At 39.2% G+C, this 26,993-nt stretch overlaps 1 protein-coding gene across 10 annotated transcripts in view; it reads right to left on the reverse strand.

The window, feature by feature from the left end:
• Csnk1g3 (casein kinase 1 gamma 3) overlaps nucleotides 1–24,937 on the reverse strand; it is an 89,656-nt gene extending 64,719 nt beyond the window's left edge. For 2 of the 10 annotated variants that reach the window (XM_057788639.1, XM_057788638.1), the window contains exon 1: nucleotides 24,530–24,937. The gene's annotated coding sequence lies outside the window, so the exon portion shown is untranslated. Of the gene's footprint in view, nucleotides 1–14,252; nucleotides 14,376–24,066; nucleotides 24,189–24,529 lie in introns of those variants that run through there. The other 8 variants (XM_057788637.1, XM_057788634.1, XM_057788643.1 and 5 more) reach the window with 5 other exon arrangements.
• Nucleotides 24,938–26,993: the final 2,056 nt, after the last annotated feature.

Here is a 26,993-nt window from a genome sequence, read left to right on the forward strand (position 1 = left end):
ATCAGATATTTTATTAGCTTTTGTTGCTATGATAAAACATCATAATCAAAATCAGCTTATAAAAGAGTTTATTTTGGCCACAGTGATGAGGAATGCAAGGCAGCAAGCGGCCCAAGCCAGAGGTTGAGAGATTATATATCTCAACTGCAAGTAGCAAGCAGAGAAAACAAATTATAATCAAGGTAAGACTAAAAACTCTGTAAGCGTGCCCCCAGTGACACACTCCCTCCAGCAAGGCTAGACCACCAAAGAATTTTGTAACCTCCCCAAACAAAACCACCAACTGGGGACCAAGTGTTCAAACAATTGTGCTTATGGGAGCCATTCGCATTTAAGTCACCACAGGTGTCTATCTTAATTACCTCCCCCCCTCCCCTACTTAGTGCGCATGGACTAGCCAGGCTGACAGGACAACAAACTCCAAGGGTCCCCCTGCCCGTGCCCCTTTCCAGTGATAGGGTTATGGAGGCACACGTCATACCCGGCTTCTTAGAGGAGTGTTGGGGATCCAAACTCATGGCCCCACACTTGTGCAAGAGCTACTTTTCCACTTGAGCATCTCCCTATCCCCAACAAACACAAAACTTAAAAATCAGGGATCTGGTTGTTTTAAAATAACAAAGAAGAAAAAGTACTGAGCGTTTCATAAAACAGCACCCACCGATTAGACCAGACATTCCCATTTAAAAGTTACTGTAATAAGAAAAAGAAGTACTCAAAGTCTGAGAAATTAATATTTTAAATTTCTATTTAAAAGCACAAAAATACACACATTTTAAAATTTTTAAATCTTAATTATTCTCTTCACTCTTGTATACTTAATTTTTACTTTTCAAAAGTATGTTTTCATTTTAAAAGTATATTCTCATTTACTCAAATATTTATTATCCTTTATATATAGGAAGAGTCACAAAACTGATAGTACAAAAACACAGTCTTTGGATCTCTCAAGGAAAATAATTTTTATGTAACACTCAAACTAAGCCTTTAAAAAAATTCCACAAGGCTAAGAGATGTTGGAGAAGATAGGTATATAAAAGTTTCTTTTAGAGACAGGGGTTTTATTACGTATCACAGGCTGGTTTCAGACTTGCAATTTTCCTGACTCAGACTCCCAAACCAAGTTCTAGCATTACATATACCACCATGCCTAGCTACCTGCATTGAGTTTTCCAATATACAGATGAAACCACTAAAGCATTAAAAAGTGTTGGAGACTTTTAAAGAGCAATCACATACTTCCTTTAGAAATTTAGCTAGCAAATACATGTGAACTCTGCAGTTAGTCCGGCAGCTACAGTAGCTGAACATCTACTTTCGCCCAAGCAATCCAAGCAGGCTTCCACGCCTTGCAATAACAGTGTCAAGCTAGGCTGTGGTGATACATGTCTGAAATGCCCTTACTGGGCTCCATAATAAAATAAGGAAGAACAGAACACCTCAAAACATAGCTTTTAAAAATATCTATAAAATCAACACAATCCCAAAAAACTGGTGAGTCTGTTTTCTAAGATAAGACTACGCCTAAAGTTATTGTAAAAATGAAGAATCTAGAATAATCTCAAACCACAAAAACAAAATTAAATATACAGCACCTAATGCCAAGGCTTACTAGAGAGCTACAGTAATCAAGACAATGTGAAGCTACTACAGAATAGGTAAGTGAAACAGCAGAGTCCAAAACAGGGCCACACAGATGCCCAGCTGATTTTCCACTAAGACATCAAGTCGATTCAAAAATGACATGGGTCACAACAACTATACATCTGTGTGTGGGGAAAAAAAAGAACCTTGATTCAATCCATGAAAGAATAGTATGTAATGAATCATACCTCTAAACACAAAAAAGTGAGAACCATAAAGGAAAATAGCTTTGTAAGCTTGTGATATATAAAGAAAAAATAAGATAAAAAGTTAATAAATAGAGCTGAAGAGAAAAAACAAAAATTATGAAAAATTAGTTCATATATTTATGAATATGCAATAATATACTACAAATAAATAATAAACTATTTTTATGCAAAAAATAAATATATTTTCCACAAGGAATGTTAACAAATAGCCAATAAATATATGAAGTCTTGATTATCATATTCACCATAGAAATACAAATTAAAAGCATAAAAGTATCATTTCATACTCATAAGTATGGCAAAACTTTAAAAGATTACCAGTAGCAATGCTAGCAGAAATTAAGAACAAGCATGTCTGTCCTTAATTTTTGTACAAACACAATACGGTATGACAAGGAACCAAGTTTGACAGTTTTTATAAAGAAAAATGTGATTTTTTGTTGTTGTTGTTGTTTTCGAGACAGGGTTTCTCCATGGTTTTGGAGCCTGTCCTGGAACTAGCTCTTGTAGACCAGGCTGGTCTCAAACTCACAGAGATCCGCCTGCCTCTGCCTCCCAAGTGCTGGGATTAAAAGCGTGCACCACCACCGCCCGGCTTATAAAGAAAAATGTGTATTTATTCTATAACCTATCAATAAAACAATGTATTCAGAAAGATCTGTCACCAATTTTTTATTGTAACTTCATTTATAATAACAAAAACTGAACACAAAGTATTCTCAACAAAGAATAAGCAAATTGGCATATTCATATAACAGAACACCATTTGAATCATGAGTAGGTTGAAAGACATCAGACACAATGAGTTACAGTCACAGAAATACTAGAACCAGCAGAATTAAGCTACAGGATTAGAAATCAGAGCCAAGGTTTACCAGGTGGAGGATAGTTCACTAGAAAACAGCATGGAGGAACTTCCTTGTGGAAGCATATATCCTGTACCTTCATTAAGAGTATAGGCAACTATATACTTGTCAATGCATAAAACTACATTTGAAACCTCTGCATGGTGTTCTATGTACATTGTGCCTCAAAATGTGGCTTTTAAAATAATAGTTGGGCTGACTGAATGGCTCAGAGGGTAACAATATAGCGCTCCAACCCCCATAAACTGCCTTCTGACCTCTACATAAGTGTGCACACAAATATATATATATATATATATATATATATATATATAAGTTAAAATAAATATTAAAAAACAATTCCCATTCACAAAACAAAAATTTAGCAAAATATCTCAAAGTATATTATAATATCCCCCTTATTACATAAATTTACATAAAATTTACCTTAAAATGTAGCTCTTTTAAATAGTTAATTAGCTGTTAACTATTAACTAACATAATAGCAATACTTTTAAAAATTTTAAAACAAAATTCCTTCTCTGCTTTTTTTCATTTAGAAGAAAGTTATCTTCTTTTGGAAAATTTATGTATTTTTGATACATAGCTTTTCATTTATGTTTAAACAGTGAGCTATTCAAAACCATATTCTACATAAGAAACCAAATAATCCATAAATGAAGTAAAAATGTTCCATAGATATTTAGACATTTCTCACTCCTCAACCTATTTGCCCTTCCCTTCCTCTCAGTTACTGAATGTGCTTCTTTTTGGTAAAGCCTGTGTATGCATAATTGTGTACAGAAATACTTGTAGACTGTTCTGTCTGTGTAAGAGGTGCACAGGAAATCTTCCAAGAAGGCAAACTGTTCCACAATAGAAACAGAAAGTAAAAGAGTATCATTAAATTAAAGAGCTTCTACTCTCTCCCTTTCATAGCCTTCCATCCCTTATGAATCCTAGCACAGGGAATTCAGCAACATGATGGAGGACAGCAAGGCCAAGAAACAGCCCTAAATTCCTTCCCTATAGAGGGGCCCAGAAAATTGGCCCACACCTGAAACTGGGAAGTCAGGAGAGAAGAAAGAAGGAGTGAATTAGCTTTAAATGAAGCCATTAAAAAATGAACAGGTTTTTTAATGCTGGAAATGACTCCACTCCCAAAACTGAACTTTTCTGAATAGATAAAAACAAAGCAATGGAAACTGACTAGGAAATCAATCATTCATGACAGGTAAGGAGGACAAGTCAAAGTTTGACAACAATGACCACTAAGAAACTAACAGATCTCCTGTGTTACCTCACTCACTTCAGAACATTCCAGGAACTATTCATAAACTTGTAATACAGAATTCTTATTTTTAAAACTATTTTTAAGAAATTAAAATAGTTTAAAGCTAAGACTTTCAGGTATAGGAGCTGCATGGAGAGATGGCTCAGCGAGTAGAAGCACGTGTTCCACCAGCCTCAGGACCTGAGTTTGGATTCCCCAGAACCTATGTAAAACCCAGCACAAGCACTTACGGGGAGAAGGGTTAACCAGCCTGGTTATGCCAAGGTAAAGAGACCCGTCTTGAACAAGGTAGAATGGCAAAGGCAAATGGCAAAGGTGAACTGCTGACCTCCACACAGGCACCATGGCCACACACAAAGAAGCATCATACATACACAAAATCTCCAGGAGAACCAGGCATGGTGGCACATGCCTGTAATCCTAGCACCTAAAAGACTAAGGAGGATTGCCAAATTTCAGGTCAGAATCAAATAGTGGTAGAACTTTCTCTATGACAGCACCCATCAAGCAGTATTAGTATTTGACGATACAGTTTCTTATATGTAACTTTATGATCCCCCAAATTTAATACCATGCTTGGAGCTAGGACAGTTATACATATTATTCATTGATAAATGAAGTTTTTTGTTAACAATTCTGGTCAATAAACTTTTTTTTCTTCTCAGTAGATATTGGAAAGATAACACAAAATTTAACAGTGGTGAGGGGAGAGGACTTCTTACTCGGAAATCCACAATCCCTCACCATCTCTCTGACGAAAGGATCCATGGTTTTCAAATGATGATACAATCTTTAAAATGTAAAGAACAACTAAAAGGGTACTTTCATTTTCCCCCTGAACTGTTGTTAAACACCTTCTCAGAAACAGGGCTGGGGGTGCAGCTCTTTTAGAGTACTTGCTTTCCGCACGCGAAGGCCCTGAGCCCCAACCCTAACACTTGAAAAATGATAAATATCAGATGCAATCTCTTCTAAATACTAAATAACACCAGCAGCTGAAAATCCAACTATGTTTTTAAGTATCTAGAACAGTTTCAATAGATATACTATAAAAGACCTAAAAACTATTTAGGTAAGAAAATGAGGAAGAAATATTACATACTGTTCAGTTTAGCACCCACACAGAGCAAGTTTATTTCTGCATTTTCTAGTAGTCACACAGAAGGCACTTTTGTGACTAGATATGATTCACTGTGTCCAATTAAATACCAGTTGCTTTTAAAAAACAGCTAAAGAAAGAACTGCAGTGTGGTACTGCTATAGTACTGCTCCTGTACTGCTGGAGTACTGTAGTCTATTGTAGCGTTGTTATAGTGCTGTGGTACTATAGTGAGTGTTGTATGCTATTGTAGTGTTGTAGTGCTGTGGTACTGCTGTCACGTTGTAGTGCTGCAGTACTGTACTGCTGTTGTAATGTTGTAGTGCTGTAGTGCTATTGTACTGCTGTAGTGCTGTAGTGCTGTACTGTTGTATACTGTTGTCGTGTTGTAGTGCTGTACTGTTATAGTACTGTTGTAGTGTTGCCGTGTTGTAGTGCTGTAGTGCTGTACTGTTGTGGTGTTGTGTTGCAGTGCTGTTGTAGTGCTGTAGTGTTGTACTGTTGTAGTGCTGTAGTGCTGTAGTACTGTACTGTTGTAGTACTGTTGTAGTGCTGTAATGCTTTAGTGCTGTTGTAGTGCTGTTGTAGTGCTGTAGTGCTGCAATGCTATAGTTCTGCATTATATTTACAGATGCAATCAAAAGTGAAACTATGAATGTGTTCAAAGAAACAGTCAACCCAAAAAATACAAAGTAGGGAGGGCCTTGGACCTTCCACAAGGCAATGTGCCTTACCCTCTCTGAGGATTAGATGGAGGTGGGGTGGGAGGATGTGTGGAGGGAATGGGAAGAGAGGAGGGAGTGGGAACTTGGAATGGTATTTTTTAAAAATCTAATAAATTTTTAAAAAATCAGAAAACATATTTAAAAAAAGAAAACATGACTAACCAATAGATCCTACAGATTAGGTAGCATAGCTACTGAGGTGTGCTCCAGAAACACCCTGTTCACAATTTTTCACAACACAAAGTATTTATAATGCCCGAGGTTACTGTAATTTTTTTAACAGATGTGTCCCCTTTAACTGAAATCTTAATCCTTCTACTAACTAAAATTAGTAAGCATAATTAGCTATGTGAGTGTATATAAATGGCAACAAAATATATGTTAAAAGACAGTTAACTGGTCAAAAGGAAGCTTTTTAATTATCTTTAAGAAGGAGCAAATATTAAAATTGTCTTATTTCTATGAACTGCTTCAAATTTGATATAGTGATATTCACTAAAAAAGAGCTTCTCAATTTGGAGAACATTAGCATTACCTGGCTGTAAACAGACATTAGAGGACTGTATCTGACTGTATTTGACAATCACTAATAAATCTTCAAAACAGAAAATCAGACTTTCTAATTTGCATGGTTCAATCATTTAAGACCTTACACACAACCTAGATAAACAGAAAAACAGTCTGAAAATAAATTTGTGTACTTATGTTCTGCCTCATAGGCCAAACAGACACCAATGAGAAGTTTTAGATTTTTAAAATAATTTAAAAATATTATACTATCAAAATATTGCTGTAGTAAAAAAAGAAATTTATTCAATGCATCTCTAATAAACATTATAATTTACAAATAAAAAATTATAACAAAGTTAATATCAAATTTTATATTCAAAACTTATTTCTGACAGTGTTATTCCCCCACGGGTTTGTTACATGAAAGAAAAATATATATATTTATATAAGCAACAGTAAATAGACTCACCAGGTTGTATGTATGTGTATTTATGCATATGAATATAAAAATAATCAAGAAGAGATCTCGAAGTTGAAAGGTGTAAAGGGGACATTGGAGGAGTTGGAGGGGGAGAAAAGAGTGAAAATTATGTAAAATATTCATGTATAAAATTCTCAAAAGTAGAAAATTAGAACTATATACTTATTACAAAAAGGTTCATTTGGGGTATTAAACACTTTATTCAGTCTCAATCAAAAAACTGTATTAGAATATGTATCTTCAAGCGTCTCTGAAATTGAAATGAGTGGAGATATTTGCGATGAGACGGCCAGCCACTACATCACCTGCTATTAGCAGCCGGTGTCCCAGTTACTGGTGTCTGGCATTTCTCCAACTGCAGTTGTCTAAGAAAGGAATAAACACTTATTTTTAAAGTGAAATCATTAGCTGTAATGTCAAAATACGGAAATCAATTTCTTTAATTACATACTACAAAAAAATTGTCTCAAATGACTTAGAATCTATCATCTAAAATTACTTAGCATTTCTGAAACTTGATTTCAATGATGTTCCTGTACATTCCTATGAAGATCTAGAACTGTCTAGCCTTTGAAACTGACCACCTAAAAGAAGGAAAAAAAGAAAAGGACAGAAAAAAAGGAAGAGAAATTTAAAAGAAAAAAGAGATTACTAACTAGTTTTTTTATTCTCTCAACTGTGGATTAGGTGGAATCCACTAGTCACTCATGAAACTAACTTAGTGGATCTTAAATCGCAGTTATTTAAGATGACACTCATAGAAAAGAAAATGGAGTGCACATATGTAATAAGAAAAAATCGTATTATTCTTTGTTGTTTGTTTTGTTTTGAGACAAGTCTACCTACATAGCCCCAGCTACCCTGTAAGTTACCTGTATAGATCAGGTTGGCCTCAAACTCACAGAGGCCCACTAGCCTCTGCCTCCCAAGTGCTGGATCAAAGGATTGAAACTACTATGCCCAGCCAAAATATCATGTTTAATGAGACTTTCAGTTGTATGAATAAAAAGGGTGTGTGGGGGGAGAGATCCATGTCTCCAGCCCCTCATATGTGAGCACTCATACGTCTTTCCTGAGGCCCACCCGGTTCAACAGTTAGAACTGTAAAATACTCCGTCCCTTAAGCACTTACTATATTATATATGGAGAACCGCAGGTCAAACTCATATTCTGACCATTTAAGAATTGTCTCTCCAGGTAAGATGGTGAGCTAGAAGCCGTCAGAACCACTGGCTGATTAGTGTGGAAATGCAACAGGAGTATTTGATCACTTCATCAACTACTTCTCTAGTCCCAGAATTGACTTGATCAACACTCCAACAAACCTTCCCTACTACAGAACCCTCTGAATTACAGTAACAACTGGTCTGGCAAGATACATTCAGAAGTACACAGCAGGGACAATGTTATAAGGGTAACCTGCTGCTTTCTAATTGGTTTTAAGGTCTCCTCCAGAAGAGAAATCTCATACCTAGTACCATAAATGACTATGAATCTGCAGCTGCAGAGCTCACAGGCCCCATGATGAATTTATTACTGTTATTCTGCTAAACAGACACAGTATCAAACTGTGCCCTAAATTCGTCTCTCTGCAGCCCTCAAAATCAGGGAAGTTCATCTGTGCAGTAGACAGTGGTAAGCACAAAGCTCCCAACCAATCAGAGTAGAGACTGTGTCAGTAGAGCACTCAGCCACAAACAGGAGAGGGATATCACGCTCCTGCTCACGCCCCAAAGGCTGAAGAAAGAGTATAAGAACCAGAGGTGAGGAGCGTAAGCATGAAATTGCCTTTGAAACATGACAAAGACCACTGCTCTGGGAAGTCAAGGCAGCTGTGTTCGCCTGGATAAGATTGCAAGATCAAGCCAGCTAACATAGCATAGAAGGATGAGGAGTCTCACAGCCTCCACTTCTAACCAAGAAGTTGCTGCCTACTTATTACTGCTAGGAGAAGGAGAGTCAGTTTTCTTTAAAGGTGTGGGCCTGGTAGGTGGACCACACTCCAGTAGATGGCCCCACAACCAGGAGTATATGAGCAGCACAAATTAGACCTGGTGAGTTATTTAAAAAGAAAGAGGACATGAAATTGAAAGGGACCAAGGAGGTAGATATAGGGTAGTCAAGCAGAAGAATTGGTGTGAATATTATCTGTTCTTCCATGACCTACAACTTTTCAAACATGCCTTTTATATTCATTGAAAATTATTTTCTCCTGTTCATCAGCAAAGTCAAAAACATCTGATTCACAATAGTTATGTTTATCAGGTCAGTGCAAATACAGAATAATCAAACACTGAACCACTGTTCCTAGGAAAAAATGCATTTAAGGTTTTGTTCAGACTCTTTCTTGAGTCACAAAAGTTCAATAAACCAATCAAATCAATATACAAACTTATTTCATGTATATTTCTGTTTTGAAACACCTTACAACATATCTATACCTGCACCTGAACTAACACACTTACCCTCTCCACAGCACACCAGTTTTCTCATGCTTGGGAACACTATTCAGCTCTTCAGCAGTAGGTCTGGGGTTATTTTAAACAAAATCACGAAAGGAAAAGGGAAAGGACTCATTATGAAAAGCAAAACCAGGAGACTGAGTAGCCTTATTTAACCTCAGCTTGGCACACACACTGACTAGATCAAAGTTTTTCCTACCTTCTGTATGTGTCTGCTTGTGACTCACTAAAATAGCTGCAGGAGCGTTCATTTTCAGGTCACAAATAAAGGTTAGCCATCAGGAAAATTTGCAACTATAGAATCTTCAAATATTCAAAAGACAGTAAAAATCTCCTCTAATTGATGAAAACTGCCTCATTGAAAGTATTCCACCATGTTCTGGGAAAATGGTTCAGTCACACAAGCAAGGAGTTGGGTTCAGATCGCCAGCATGCAAATTAAAAGCTAAGCATTACATATGCTTGCGTCTGTAATCCTAGGCTGAGGTTTGAGGATCTTAAACTGGAGATCAACCTGAGCAACACAGGGAGAGAAACCTTGGTTTAAAAAAAGAAAAAAATATTCCAGAGCTGGAGAGAGAGCTCAGGAGGACAGTGCTTTCTATGTAAACATAGGAATAAAAGTTTAAGCCCCAGTACCTTCTTTGAGCTACAATCCTCTTTGAACTAAAACCAGAAAATATAACATGCACCTGTAATCCCAGCACTAGGAAGGCAAGCACAGGAAGATCCCCAGGCAGGGCTTGGGGCCATCCACTCTAGCCAAATCCTGAGACCCAGCTTCAGTGAGAGACACTCAAAAAACAAATAGAGAACAATTAAGGAAAACACCAGATGTCAATATCTGGCCTACACACACACACACACACACACACACACACACACACACACTTACTTTCATCTACTAAATGGATTAAAAGGATAAGGAATGAGAATTAAATACCACCAATATGTGACTCCTGGTGAATATAATGGAACTAAACAAGGATGAGGAATGACAGTTAAGATCATAAGAAGAATGATCACATCTTTCCAAAAGAAGCAAAACATCTGCAGCCGAATCCGATCAAGCCTCTGCATTTCACTGTCCATGTTAAGGAAGCATAGAGTACAATGCTTTGCTCTTCTATTTAGTATAGAGATACCCCAATTTTTTTTAATCTGATGTCCTCAAAAGCAGAAGTCATGCTACTCAACTTTTCTTCCCAATAACAGCACACATTAAAAACTGCTTAAAAGAATAACCAATGATCAATGAAAATGTTCTCAGAAATTTGGGAGTAATAATTCATATAGCCATTTTTTCTGAAAAAAAGGGATGAAACAATGACTATAAAGCTGTAAGGCAATTTACAGTTCAAGAAACGCAATATCCAAAAAAATGCAGTATCACATGGATCAAAAGTCTTTAATAGTGTAATTTTTGACTCTCCAAAATCCTACAATTCAAAAAGGGAAAAAAAGCTGAGCTAGAAGTCTGGCCTAAAAATCCCAGCAACACGACATGATGAATAGGAGGGTTACAAGTTCAAGGATATGCGGTTAATTTAGTTAATGAGCCCCTGCCTCAAAATACCAGGAAAAAGAGGGTAAGAGCACTTGCTTACATGTACACTGCCCCATATTCAATCCCAAGCACTTAAAAACCACCACTAAAGATAATAACATACATGTACTACCTTATTTAAACAATAAAAGCTCTTAGATGTTAGTTTCTTTTAAATAATTCTAAAAGCTTACTCTGGAAATAAAACTTTAAAAGTAACAGCTGAAGGGCTAGGAAAATGGCTCAGTTAAGTAAGACTGCTTGTTGCACAAGCACAAGGACCTGAGTTTGAATCCCTGAGACCCACATAAAAAGCTGGTGTGAGTCCATGGGCCTTTAACTCCAGTCAGTGCTGTGGGAGGCACAGACAGGAGAGTTTCAGTTCAGAAAATGACAGGACCGACCCACCCATGTGTGCACAAGTGCATGTTCGCACACTCACATGTCATCTTTCAAATTGATCTTCCCAATAAAAAGATGGAACAACCCATTTATCCAATAAATTCACAGTCATTAGAGGCCTACTATAGGCCAAACAGAAATGAAGAAATCAAATAAAACACAGTTTTTGACATGGAATGTTTAAACGGGCAGTAATATAAAGTGTACTATGTACTATAACAAAAGTACAAAGCTTTCTCAACACATGCCAAGTGTACAGAACCACACTGTAAGCTCTCGGTCTTGTCATTAAAGTACAGAAGCTGGCTATCTACGAGGTTCAACATGTTCACGCTGAATGTGCACCTCAAGAGCCTGGTATCTTAGTACACTCAGAAGCACAGATAACAAGCACATGACAGCAGTGCTCACTGGTCCACAGCCTTCCAGATGGAAATACACCAAGAGCATATACACAAAACACCGTATCTCACAATCAGTGTCGTTCCCCTACGGCAAGTTCCTACAAGACTAAAACCTAGATTTGTTTCTGACCTTTATAGCAAGAGAGAGATACATAATGCCACAATTTTAAGTTTCTTAAGGACCATTTTAAGAGATGAATGAGGAGATTACAAAGAAGAGAAGGGAAAAAGAAAGCTAACAGAGAAGATAAGAATTAGAAAGTAAAGGGAAAGGGGGCGTCAATACAGGTATAAAGATATTTACAGCAGTGACTTAGAAACAAATTAAGGAGTTCAAGAAAACTAAAACAGACATTACAGCCACACCCTTGACTCTGTCATTAAGGAGGTTTGAGGCAGAGTCAAATGTATAAAAAGAGGGCTTCCTGTAAGTGCTCTGACATGACGTTTGATGGAGGTGGGTCTTTATCTATCTGTTGCTTTCATTGGTTAACTAATAAATAAACTGCTTAGGCCCATTTGATAGGCCAACCCTTAGGTGGGTGGAATAAACAAACAGAATGCTGGGAGAAAGAAGCCGAGTGAGTGAGTCGCCATGATTCTCCCACTCCAGACAGACGCAGGTTAAGATCTTCCCTGGTAAGCCAACTCGTTGTGCTACACAAAATATTAGAAATGGGTTAGATCAATATGTAAGAGCTAGCCAATAAGAGACTGAAACTAATGGGCCAGACAGTGATTAAAAGAATACAGTTTCCATGTAATTATTTCGGGGCATAAGTAGCCATGTGGGCGGCTGGGTGCCGGGGACACAGCCCCGCCGCTCTTATTACAACAGACGTTATCATGTGCAAAACCCTTGATATAGTCCTGGATACCAGAGAGCACCTGAATACCCAGCTAAGCCCAGACTTCTTCAATGGTTCCATACTGAGCAACCTAACCAACACTATGCATCTGGGACCTCCATCAGGCCCAAGAGCCAGGGTTAGCTACTCAGTAAGGAAAGGACTAAAGAAAGCAGGAAAAAAGCAGACATGCAGTGAGGGGAGGGACTTTCAATAACTGTTAAAGGAACTAATGCAAATTAAAATAAAGTCCTTTCGATGATGATAAACTTACAAGAAAGAAAGTAAAAAAATATTAACTAGCACCTACTGAAACTGTCCAGGGAAGTAATATACACACATTCCTACTAAGTAGTTTCTGTTAAGAAGCAGATGCAAACCCATCCACATCCACACAGTTTCTTTCAAAGTATCTGCAGCCCCACCCCCCTTTTTTAGTTTTCAGAAAGTCTCAGGGCTTTCAACAGGTGGTATAATGTCTGCACACACCCCAGTAAGGACTGGACAACACACTGAATAAGAAAAGAAAACCACACATTTACCAAACCTATAATGAAACCTACAAATACATAAAGTAAGGAAGTAAGGGTCTAGGGATATACGTCAACTGGTGGATTGCTTGCCTATCATGCACAAGACCCTGAATTGACTCCCCAACACTGAAAAAAAAAATCTAAAGGGCCAGCAAGACTGCTCATCATATAATGGACCTTGTCATGAAGAAATGGCAACCTGAACTCCAGACTCACACAAAAGCTAGAAGGACAGAACTAACTCTAGAGTTATCCTCTGGCTTCCAAACACATGTCATTAACACATGCACACATGTGCACACATGCACACACACACACCATATATATAGCTTAAAATTTTGAGAATACTAGTGATAACATCTCAGAACAGATTTTGCATTTTTAAAACAAGTCAATTCATGCCAAAAATAAAAAAATATATATTTTAGAACCTTTTGCATAGTAAAATTATTAATAACAAACAGCAGTCCTATGAAGCAGTGCTCATTACTCATTACATGTTGATTTTATTATGGTACTGTGGCATTTTACCAAATTAAAAATAATCACCAAAAGTCATTCATAACGTTCACATAACATGTTCTCCAAATCCTATGTATAGAATATTAAAGCTCTCCACCACAAATTCTTAAGTATCAGAGTAGTTTTTAGAAATCTAATCCTTACAATGCATGGAATAATGGCAAAAACTTGCCACCATGCAGAGTGTGTTTGAGTGTGTTGGAACTGAACTGAATTCATAATAAAAATAGCTTGCTCCCTTGACAGGCAGTGACGGTGTACACCTTTAACCCAAGCAATCAGGAGGCAGAGGCAGGTGGACCTCTGAGTTTGAGGCCAGTCTGGTCTACATAGTAAATTCCAGGACAGCCAGGGCTACACAAAGAAGCCCTGCTGCCCCCCACACATACACACAAACAAAATAAATAAATAAAAAATAAATTAATAGAAGGCTTGCTCCCATTCTGTCAGACCAAAAGTGCTGAAAACTAGTAAGGTTACTCCTGAGCCAAAGTTAGCATCAAACGAGACAAAAAAGGACCTCAAGTAGTCATCAATGACAAAATGATCCTATACACACCTATTATTATCACAGTGTATTAATGTTATACATATCCTAACTATACTCAATACAGACAATATAGTATGAATATACTATTACTGAGATAAAAATATTTCTGCTGAGGAAAACTCCAGAGGTACTTGTTAGCCCTGATACAAAAGAGGAGGAGGAAGTAGAGTCTACTTACTATGTGATCACTTAAGTCTCTTCTGTCCCCAAGGAGACTCCTGTCATCTTGGCACTTAGCAGCTAAGAAAGGAAATTCAAGGGTTTGTGGTCTGGGTTATAAACCAGGACTCTGTCTCAAAACCTTAAAAAAAAAAAAAAAAGAGAGAGAGAAAAGAAAAGAAAAAAAGCAACCCAATGATTTTGTAAATATGATCAATATAACATAAAATGAGTTAACTTTTAATCAGCAAGCATTCTTTAAAGATTATTTTAGAGATGTGTTTTTATTCCTTAATTCTTAATATTTCCAAGAGTACTCCCTAGTTGCTGCTCTAATTTCTTCTTGATAAATTTCCTTTTAAAAAGCTTTACAGGATATCCTAAATGTTCTAGATGATGTTATGTTTATCAAAAATTACTAATGTGAAATAAATATGCCTCACCAAGGAAGCTGGTTCCAATGCTATAAGAAGTCACTTTTTGAATCTGATCCTCTGATAATAGCTGGGTCTATGTGTGTGTGTGTTTATTTATTTTTATCTCATTCTTTAGACCAGGTTGGCCGCAAACTCATGGCAATCCACCTGAATTGGCTTCATGCACACTGGGACTATAGCTTCATGTACCACCATGCCCTTCCCACGCATTTCTTTTACCATTTCCATACCTCATCCCCAATTAAAACGACAGCATGAAGGCAATGATTTTTAGTGGCAAAGGTGTCTATAAGGAAAGGAAGAAATCAGTTCTTTTCAACCTTGCAGCCAACTAGAATAGCCTAAAGAAATCTAAAAGATGCCAATGCTCTGGCTCAATCACCACATTCAAATATAAATTAGTTGGGTGATATCCTAAGAAAATGTTAACAGGGATTTGGGCTGAGCGCCACTGGTAGAAAAATGTTCTCCAGGGCCCTTTCTCTCCACTCATCTACTAACAAAGTGTTAACACTCTCAGGTCTACAAACACAGTCTTATAAATATACTTTTCTTCTCTTACGACAGGGGAAAAAATATATAGAATAAGATCATTTTTACTTATTTGACTTTTGGTGGATTTTGTTTTGCTTTTTGATTTTTTGAGACAGTGTTTCTCTGTGTAACAGTCCTGGCTGTCCTGGAAACCTCTTTGTAGACCAGGAAGGCTTTAAACTCACAGAGATCTACCTGCCTCTCCCAAGTACTGAGATTAAAGGTGTGCATCACTATTGCCCAATAACTGATTTTCTCATCCTAAATACTCAGAAATTATTTGTCTGCTCTTCAAAAAAAACAAATAAAAACAAAACAAAAAACTTTCATAAGGACAGTATTAAGATAATTAGCAAAGCATACAATACATTCCATTTAATCAACTAACTTTCAACAGATCAGAAAATATATGAAAGAATGTCTTTTTAAACTGGTGACATTTTAATACCTTATCAGCAATAAGCATTTATAGAACCTCAATTATATAAAGATATTTTAGCCACAATATACCTCAACATTCACATACTAGAAATGAACTCAGAAAACAATCTACCATTTGACTGAATGAAAATTGGTATCACAGGATTCCACGTCTTGAAGAATTAGATTTAGGAAGTATCGTGGGTGGTATTATTACTTTCAGATCCCAGGAATGAATACAAAATAATGCTTTATAAACCTTTGCACCAACAAATGCCACCTATCCAACACTAATGCCTGTAGTTACACCTGCACATTGGTGCCAGGCAATCCCTGACTACAATTTCATTATAAGGACTCACGGTCATATGTCTGCACAGCATAAGCCACACATAAGACGAACGGGACAGGATGAATGTTCTCTCTTCTCCACTACTTTACCAAACATATTCGCCTAACATATAAAGGTGCAATACTCACTGGCAGAGTATTTCAAAGAAATAGAAAATAAACATGACACAGACTGGGTATAAGGGGAAAAAAGCATTTTCACTTCCCTTTTCACAAAGGAAATTCTGAACATAATTTTAGCTCTAAATATATCACATTCTAATACATTGTCTAGAACTCTTACAAAAACAAATCTAAAAAATATACAGCACAATCATTTCAAAATACTGTGTATGAAACATATTACTTCTAGAAAGTACATTTATATGAAAAGGTGTCACACGGTCAATTTTAACTTAAAACTTCAGAGGTCTATGGAGATGGCTGCAATAGCATGAGGACCTGATATCAGATACCCAGCCCTATGTTAAACTGCTGGTCATGGCAGCAGTGCGAACCTGTGATCCCAGCATGGGGTGGTGGTGGAGGGGATGTAACATAGACGGTAGATCCCAGGGGATCCTAACTGAAATAGCAAGCTCCAGATCTAGTAACAGATACTACCTCAAAAAATATGGGGCAGGAGAGATGGCTGGCTCAGCATTTAAGAGCATTGGCTGCCCTTTCAGAGGACCCAGGTTCAATTCCCAGCACCCACAGGGCAGCTCACAACTGTCTGTAACTCCAGTTCAGCAGATCTGATACCCTCTCAAAGACAAAATGCCAACGCATGTTTTAAAAATATTTAAATAAAGTAGTTTCTCAAAAAAAAAAAAAAAAAAGCCAGGCCAGGTGGTGGTAGCGTGGCGCACGCCTTTAATCACAGCACTTGGGAGGCAGAGGCAGGCGGATCTCAGTGAGTTTGAGGCCAGTCTGGTCTAACTGATCTACAAAGTGAACTGCAGGACAGCCAGGACTGTTTCACAGAGAAACCTGTCTCAAGAAACCAAAAATGAAAAATGGTTAAGAGAGAGGAGGGTACCTGAAATTAAACTCTGGCCTCTACAAACACACAAGCAAATGCGCTCGTGCACACATGAACACACACATACACATACACTCATGCACACACAACTCAAAACTTTTAAGATGTATCCAATTTTAAGAATCAAAAAAGTATGTATCAATGTATTCAAGGAACATTTATTTCATGGTATTACATAATGGTAATAACAATTATGTGTAAAAATCCTAATCTGGCAGAAAATATTCCTTACTAGAAATCTATTCTCTTTACTCAAAAAAGAATATATGAATGCATGTACATGTATATACAACATATACATACATTTACATACACACACATGTACACTGGATGAAAAAGTACACAGACAACTGAAAATTCAAATACAGAAATATACTAAAAGAAGAAAAGTAAAAATAATTCTAAATGTCACTTTATAAATAACTTCCATTAACATATTCTTTTGGGAAATAAACAGTGAATATATTTACGTACACACATACATATCTATGCCTTTAACATACAATGAAGAAAGGAAAAGTCTAATATAACTTTCTTCAAAATGATAATACGTAAGCGGTTAGTTATATCTTCATTCTGCTTTCCATTTTCACCGAAACAGGTCAAGCTTGAGATTATTCAGTGAGTGTATGATGCACAGGTATTACACTCCAGTGTTCATTACTGCTGCTTATTTGAAGGGAAATTTTTTTAAAAATCTGTTATTTAGAAAAAAAGCACTCGGCTACCTGCCTCCAAAGACTGAGAACACAGCACCTGTCCTAGAAAGGCTCGGCTGACTCACCAGCAGTCAGAGTCTGAGTCTGCAGTGCAGACAGGACTCCTCTGACAGCCTCCCACCTGTCGGTCAGAAGGGGATGACACTAGTAATTTGGAGATGAGAGTTCTACTAATCAAGAGCATGACATCAATATTTCACTCAACCTTCCCATGACTCACTCAATTTTAAAACTGTGATTCTCCCACGCCTCCCCTCCCACCCCCCACTGATTCTCCTGTTCTCAAATTTGGTAAGAAACTACCCTTTCTTCTTGTCATTGAGACTCCACAGCTTCAAGTTTGTCTGACTTTCTTGTTTCATTTTGTTCCACTTGAGGTGAGGAACAAAGGAGTCTACTGAGATCAAAGGTGTAGGCAGTATTTTGAACAAGGACCAGAGGGCAGTAATTTGGTAAATAATTAAATAAATATATTCATGGTTTTTTTTATTTGAAATCAGAATAGCTTCAACAGTGCCATGTATAGCATAAGATCTTACTACTTGAATAACCTCTTTTAGCACGTCAAGTTAGCCAGTTTAAAACTAGCAATATTTTTAGTACTGAAGAATATTCATCCCAGAGTACATTTAAGACAGCAACATGGGACGTTTTCATCCATTGCATCTGTACTATGCTGTGGAGTTCAAAGCGCACTGACATGCATTATTTATTTCAGTCTCAAAACAAGTAGTAATGGTCACTATTGATTGTATCTCTAATATTCATTTCCCCATTCTTCCTTCTCACGCTATTTTCAAAATATTCTCTCTCCCCTGTGTAAGTGCAGAGCAAGGGGTATATCCTGACCAGCAGACACCAAATGTAACTCTATTTCATTGTTCTAACTGGATAAAACAGGTGCACCATTAATTCTGATCAATAAAATATGAAGAAAAAATATACTGGTAGGCCAGTGCTAAGGTTTTTCTCATTTGGAAAGGAGTGACAAGATGAAAGAGGGCAGGCAAGCAAGCTCCACTCCATCCTCTGCCAATGCAAGTCTATAATGTGATCTGATGGCAGTCTAAGGATGTATTGAGAGCACAGATAAGAGCCAGCAAAGTCACAGAACGGCAAACAACAACAAGACTCAGCCTTGAGCCTTCCCAATTCAAGTTACGCACTGCTGTGCATTGCATTTCAGCCTTCTGAAGCAGTGGATCCCACATAAGCCGCATACCCTGTATCTTTCTCAACCTGGACCTTGTTATTTTTTAACTGCAAATTCTCCTTTTCAACTTGAGCTAAGTTAGGCAGGTCAGCATAGCAATCTTCAGCCATCAAACCAGCATGCTTTGCAGCACATTCAAGGGCTCCTGATACACATCAAGGGAGTGTTATTTCTACTTTCTAAGAACAACCTCGCCTACCAATTCACCCTAGCAGTGCCTACTCAACTTGAAGAGCTACTGAAATGGTAAGGCTCTACTCCAATCCTGATACTGCAAAAAACCTGAAAAATAGCATAGGAAATCTGACCAACTGTAGTATGCACTACTTTATGCAATCACATGACTAGATATTTAAACAATGCATTCTGAGAAATGACCTTCTGGTAGGGTCAGGAAAACCAGAATTTCCTTTGTGTCTTGGAAGAAGATGCAGTCACGCAAAGTGGCTCAAGCCTATAATCCTAGCACTTGGGAAGGTGACAGACAGGACGATTTGAAGTTCAAGATCAACCTGAGCTACATATTCCAGGCTAACCTGCACTACAGAATGAAATCATCTCAAAAAACAAAAACAAAAACAAACAAACAAACAAAAACAAGCAGAAACCAAAAAAAACACAAAAAACAAAAAAAACAACCGGTCATTAGATACTAAGGAAGTCTCAAAGTTGATGTAATTAGATTAGATTTTAGTAGGGTCCTCTTAGGCTTATTTATCAACAGATGTCAATTAGCTTTAAAGAGAATTTTTTTTAAAATCTTCAGAACAAAAAACTCAGGGGCACTAAATAATTTACTGCAGCTAAAACAAAACAAGGTCTATTTACAGTGCAATCTTGCACTGCATCTTACATCACTTAAGCAGCCTTACATGGGGTCTTTACAAATTGTCCTGGATTAAAATCATCTCATCCTCCCCCCCATATTTCAACTGTAATTGGTTTCACTACACTGTTTTTTCCAACACAGTCAAATGGTTCTCATACACACACGTTTCTGACCTCAGAATTTGCTGAACAAGGTTTTACTGCAATATGTGATTACAAAATCAAATGTAACCCCCACCGATGGTTTGTGGAGCTTAAACACAAATGATTCTTGGGAGGGACAACTGGTAGGAATGAAAGTTCGAGAGGAAACTGGAGTAGCTTACTGCCACCACATGGCTTTGCTCTATTACTTCTTCAGGAAGAAGAAAGTATCATTTAAGCTCAGGAGTGGGTTCAAGCAGAGGTCACTTAAGAAGCAATCTTCCTATAATGAGCCTCCCCAAGAGTCTTTGGTTATTCTATACACCAATCAGGCCTCTAACAATTGATACCTATCAGCAATTTCTGAAATGAAGCCCTATATGGCATCATACCTTGGCACTTTCACAACAATGTGCTCAATCTCAATGAAGAGCATAATGGCAGAGTCAACCCTAATCTTCAATCTCATCTCCGCTCCTCTTTCCCCAACGCGCACACCAGCATACACGCATACAAACACACACACACACACACACACACACACTAAAGATTCTTCTAGGCAATCCAGAACTGGCTAAACACAAGAGAAACTTGAGCACAACTTCAAGTCTGATGTTACTATACTAGAGGAAAAAAGCATTAGTAGTTAAAGAGAAAAGGCTGATAAAATTGATGCAATGTTTCTGTCTTAAGCCACTGAAAGCTACAAAAATAAAAGCTGATATGATTTAGCCACAAATTTATTAAACTTAATTCAAACTAGGTTGGCCAAAATGTATTTCTTTCTCCCCCTAACACACTAATACTCATTGTTTGGAATGCTAAGGTGAGAGACTGAGATGGATGAGAAGATACAACCACTTAGAGTCTAGAAACATAATAACCCCAGGTCCCATAACAGACAGGAACTTCAAACACATACAGTTTCTCAACCCCAACTTTGGGAAGTGAGTTAGGAAAACAGGCCTAACAGTGGGTATCTAAAATAATCCCACATACCTCTCTCCTTCAGTATTTGCTAGGCAAGCACTCTACCACTGAGCTATAGCTTACTGCCACCGCATGGCTTTGCTCTATTACCCCAGGTTTTATTATATATTTTCTAAGAAGTTCCAGGCTATCCAGAGTCCTTCCTCTTTAACAAATTATGCATACTTGACTCAAAAAATGAGACCCCAAGTATGATTCTGTCTTGTGGATCCACACAACGGGAATGCTTGTCACTGAAACTGTTTTCTGAGCCTATAGATTCTTTGCAACTGGGAAAAGACATATATCCCCAAACTGCCACTTCCAAAGAAAGAGCTAACTTTCTTCTTAAAGAGCCAATACTGGAACATACTAACAGTATCAAATAATATCACTAAATGCCAACTGCTTGAATAAAGAAACAGAATATGAAAGTTGAAGGGAAAAACAATAGTGGTGACTATGGAGTTAAGAAAAAAAAGGATACAAATACACATTGTTATTCCCAAGACATATTTTCAACAGCTTACTTAGAATCACTTAGACTTCCCTGCTCTCATAAGGGGAGTCCCATCATTTAACTGAAGCCCCCAGAAAAGTCCAAAGTGGTCTTAAAAGTAAATTGTAGCTCGTTTTGTTTTTTAGAGGGAGGTTTCAAGATAATATAAATTCAGTCACAATGTAAGTCTTTCTAATATTAAGAGAGAAATTTGAGGGAAAAAACCTTCACTGTAACTTTTCTACAAGCACTCAGAAACTGATGGTGTGAGGGTGATATTTTTCTAACCACTACTTTGATAGTGATTTGAGGGTTAAGTTACTTTAGAGTCTACTGACACTTAAGATGACTAAAAATGGGCTGGAGAGATGGCTCAGTGGTAAAGAACACTGACCGCTCTTCCAGGGGAATCAGGTTCAATTCCCAGTACCGACATGGCAGCTCACAACTGTCTGTAACTCCAGGATCTAGCACACTCATGCAGACATACATACAGGCACAAAACCAATAAAATAAAAATAAAATGATGACGAAAACCTCATATATGTTTACCTGGAACAGTAGTTATTCTCATTTTATCATCTTACTATTACAGTTAATTTTCTTCGTGCATAGATTTTTTTCTTCATGATCCTTTTTCTCTAGCAAATCTCACCTTCAAATGTATTCACAGTAACAGATTATGCAATGGCCTGCATTGTGTTGTGTTGTTTAATATTTTACCATTCCCTTTATTTAACTGTATATTGTTTGGGGGGGGGGTGCCCTTTCTAATTAATACAATATTTGTTCTATTCTGCGAAGAAAAAAAAAACCAAAAACTATACCATAGAAATGATCTGTTCTGTTCCCAGCAGGGAAAAGATTACAGGATGGATCAGAGGGAACACAGAAATAATTGGAGGGCTTCCCATTTCTCCCTGAGTCATTTTTACAGTCCTTATTTATTTCGTGTAAAACCAATTACCAGATTACCAGACACACCCATAATCAAATGTAAGTAAAGAAAAATTATAAAGCCATGTATAAACTGATGTCCACTGTATATATCTGCTTCCCCCGGTAGCACAGATGACAGCCAGCTAACCATTGGGTTATAATTTGTTTCCTTAAACACAGAGTTCTTCTGTGTCTACCTCTTGTCACCACAGAAGAGACACATTTGAACCTTCACACCTCCAGCTGACTCACTGTTAAACACAAGGCCTTCTGAACCTCCTCGGCCTGCTCTCCACCCACTTTCCCAGCTTCCTCTTCACAGCAGCTCTGCATCCAGCTCAACAGGTGCCCTAACACCCAGCCATGTGACAGCGCTCAGTCCGCCCCCAGCCCCGTGTGCCCATGAAAATATTTAAGGCCCAAACACAGTATCACAGCCCCACGCTCATTCCTAACTCCCTTCAAATTAGTGTCTTGCACACACACCCCATGCTTCCGTCCACCTCTAATAAAACCTACAAGAAGCTTGGGTTGCAATTATTTGGGACCATGCCTGCTTCTCCCTTGAAGATAGCTAGAGTCTCTCTCGGTCATCTTCATATTTCTACCCAGTCTTCTAATAACATCAAGTGGTAAGGGTATGAGTTCATTAGATTATCACTTGATTCTAATCCCAGTACTTGATTTTGAAAAGAGCAACAAATGACTTTCGTCATTAGAAGAATTGCGGTATACATTTGCAAATCTGATACTAAAAATGTCAATAATTACACAATTCATCAATTTTAAGCTGACAAAAGAGGGGTCATGGAGTAGATAGATCATCAATAACCATTCCTCAAGATACACCACAACGTCAAAAAAAAAGTCTCATCTATATCAACATTAAAAGCAAGGCGGAACACTATTTAGTTATCCTAACACTTAAGAGGCCTCGGCAGGAGGATAATGAATTCAAGTCCAACCCAAGCTATGTAGTTAGACCCTGTCTCAAAAGTCCAAAATGAGTAAGTAAACAAATAAAACAAAATAAAATCTTTCTGTTCCCAAGTCCTATATGGATTCCTTCTACATGATACATATCCAGAAATGTAAGCTCACTTGAAGGAAAACTATCTATACATTCTATTAAGAATGTAGGTGAAAGGCACACAATGTACATGATAACACCATTCTTCCAGTGCCTATAAATATAATATTAATCTTTGTGCAGCTAGGAAACCTAATATACAAAATATGAAGTTTATCCTAGGGCAGAATCACAGTGAAAGCAAAGTTAAGTAACCATTATAAAACGCTGTAAGCACATCTCAAAAATAAGCAATTAAGAATGTATAGCAAGCAAAGCATTTGATTTCTGTCATAATATATTTTCTTAAACCTGTCTCACGTCTAAATTTAATGATTCTTAAACAACTTTGTGTCTATTTTTCTCCCACCTTGGGTTTACAGAGAAAGCCAAGATTCTTCAAAGAAGCACACATTTAAATTTGATTTATTTCCACTTTCATAGTTCGATATCTCTACCTGTGGTCAAACGCCAAGTATAATCACAAGAAGCAATTGCAAGATAAAAACAGTTTGTCTTCGTAAGTTTATTTTTTAAAGGTATTTCATCTCTTAATACTAAGTACCCGTTGAACTGACTGCTCCACGGGGGCACTGACCTAAACCCGGATACTCATCCCATCAGAGCCACAACTCATGCCCAGCCTGGAGCAACAGTAGCCTGCTGCCGATCAGACTTCTCCCTCACCCCTTTTTAACTTTTCGTCCTGAAACATGGGGTGGGCGAACAGGAGTGATCGTAGACGGCACAGCCCGAACTCTCCCGACTCCAGCAGCACACAGGATCTCCATCAACACCCCGCACCCAGGAACCGCGGTGCCTCCTCCTCCGCGGGCGGGTAAACACACCAACCCGACCCCAGAGCCCGCGGCAGGCACGTCGCCGCCTTCCCCGAACGGCTTGGCCGAGTTCCGAGTCGGCCGAAGGCTCGGCACACCGGGTCCCTCGCCACCGTCTCGGCTCAGGGAAGTTGCCCCGCGCCGCCGCCGCCTCCTCCTCCCCGCCGCCCCGGAGCTCGGGCAGCCGCGCGACCGCCGGGCCCCTCCCCGGCCCGGCCCGCAGCCCCTGCGCCGCCCGGCCCGGCCTCGCCCCGCCGCCCGCGCCCCTGGCTCGCCCGCCTGCCCGCGGGCCTCCGCCGACCGGAATTTACCTCAGAGGCGCAGCCGCGGGCAGCGGGTTCGGCCCGGCGCGCGCGTCCGCCCGTCAGCGCCGGCACATCCCCGCCGCCGGCGGCCGCAGGAGATGAACGAGGCCGGGGAGAGGAAGGCGCGAGCTTGAGAAGGACGGGCCCGCGTCTCCCGGCTCGGCGCGCCGCCGCCGGCGCCACCTACTGCCGCCGCTGAGCGCCTAGTCGCCGTCCGGGCCGCGGCTGTGGCCACCGATGCAACCGGGAATGAATGCACGGCGGCGCCTCGCTTATCCGGAGGTCAAACATCCTTCGGCCTCGAGCATCCGGAGCGGCACCGGACCCGGAAGTGAACACATGAAAAAAGAGGGGAAAAAAAAAAAGAGAAGGGAAAAAAAAAAGGAAAGCGTCTAGTCTCTCCAGCGGCCGAGGCCCCCAAGCAGCCCGCAGCGGCGAAAAGAGCCGAGTGGAACCGAAGATGACACAGGCCGGCTCGGATTGGTCGGCTTGCTGGCCGGAAAGGAAGCCACGCGCTCATTGGCTGACACGACCTAGAAAGTCTGAAGTCCCGCCCCGCCCCGCCTTCGTAGGAGCCCCGCGCGGGAGGGGAGCGGTTGTAGGTCCCTGGTGGCTTCGCTCTGAAGCCGTGGGAGGCAGGCAAAGCGAGGTCTGCGAAGAACTGGGCGAGCTTTAGAAAAGCTGCTGAGAATCAAGGGACAGAGCGTTCAGGGCATCGGTGCTCAGCCAGGGTGGCAGGGCCTTCTTGAACAATGCCAGCAAATCAAGACCAGGCCGATGGTCTCCTCTTCCTGACCCCCAAGTGCTCTACCACGGACTCGGGATGCTTAGAAAAATGGTTTTGTGGTTCCCATTTGCGAGCTCAGGTCACCATCCCCTGAGCGAAAATTGTGTCATAGATATTATTGCCATTTTTTTTTTCCAAATGAAGCTCTAGGAGTTTGGACTCTAAACGTGACTCAAATCGTTAAGTTGTAAAGCTCAAACGGAAATCCACTTCCCAGGCCACTCTGGCCACTTGGAAGGGACAGAGGATTATATTGTTTATTAAGCATTGCATCGTGAGTAACACAGCAACATTGTGTAATACAGGACAGCCAGGCGCAGCCCCCTAGGCCTGTAATCCCAACTACTGGGAAGGCTGAGACAGGCAGATGGCACGTTGGCGCTAAGAGCTGGGACTGGCTTGAGATTTAGTAAAAGGAAATAACCTAGCATTCAGGAGTTCTGAAGTTCAGTCCATGATACAGAGGACCCGTGTGTTGGGAGAACAGGTAAGATGTATACCTGTTCAGACGCAGGGAATTATCTCCTCGAACAACATATCCCATCGCATAAAAAAACTGATCTTCCAAGGACCCAGTACTAGAAAAGAGATGAAGTAAAACTTCTCTCAATAAATGGAAGAGAGAGCCGGGCGGTGGTGGCGCACGCCTTTAATCCCAGCACTCGGGAGGCAGAGGCAGGCGGATCTCTGAGTTCGAGACCAGCCTGGTCTACAAGAGCTAGTTCTAGGACAGGCTCCAAAACCACAGAGAAACCCTGTCTCGAAAAACAAAACAAAAAAAATAATAATAATAAATAAAATAAATGGAAGAGAGATGCCTACAAAATACATTGTCCTTCACTCCCAATCATCCCGTAAATGTTATCTACTCAAATAAGCAAATAAGCGTTGTATTTGAGGTTTAGCAAACCCTCTATCACTGAGACATCTAAAGCCCTCTTATTATTTGAGACAGTCTCAGTAAATTGTCCAGGCTTGCACTGAACTCACTCTGTAGCCAAGGCAGACTTTGAATTTGTAATCCTCCTGCCTCAACGTCCTATGTCGTTGTAATCACAGGCCTGAGTAGTCACCAGGCCAGGCCAAGTTTCAGTAAATAATGCCAACCCTTTTAAGCCATAAATGTAAATATGTGGGTTAAATATATTTTAATTAGATGTGGGTGAGAAGGTTTAGATTTCTAACACTTAAGTATTTTTCATTGACAGTTGACTGGAAACTCATGAATTGAAACTAGCAAGAAATCTGGATAGGAATTAAATTTTCAGCCTCTTCGAATAACTTGTAAGAAGAAAGCAAAGTCAGTATGAAAATAGTTTATATTAGCAGGGGAAAAGCCAAACCAAAGACATCGCAACAACGCTCTTCAGAACATAATGTCTCAACAAAGCAGACAGTGTGTGCTTTCCAGTCTGCTATATTGCAAACCAATGCAGTTGGCTTGTGTCACTCAAGCTGACACAGCCGTTCTCCAGGCACATATACTCTGCTGAGATTCTTTGTTACTCCTGCACTGTCCATTATGTGCTCAGTAGTTAGAGTCTTTAATAGCACACTGAAAACTTTCATTTGTCAAATTCTTCTTCTGTAAAGAGCTCCGTTTCCTACCAATTCTTTGTGTGTGTGTGTGTGTGTGTGTGTGTGAGAGAGAGAGAGAGAGAGAGAGAGAGAGAGAGAGAGAGA

Source organism: Chionomys nivalis, chromosome 14, assembly GCF_950005125.1.
Source record: "Chionomys nivalis chromosome 14, mChiNiv1.1, whole genome shotgun sequence".
Classification (NCBI taxonomy): Eukaryota; Metazoa; Chordata; class Mammalia; order Rodentia; family Cricetidae; genus Chionomys; species Chionomys nivalis.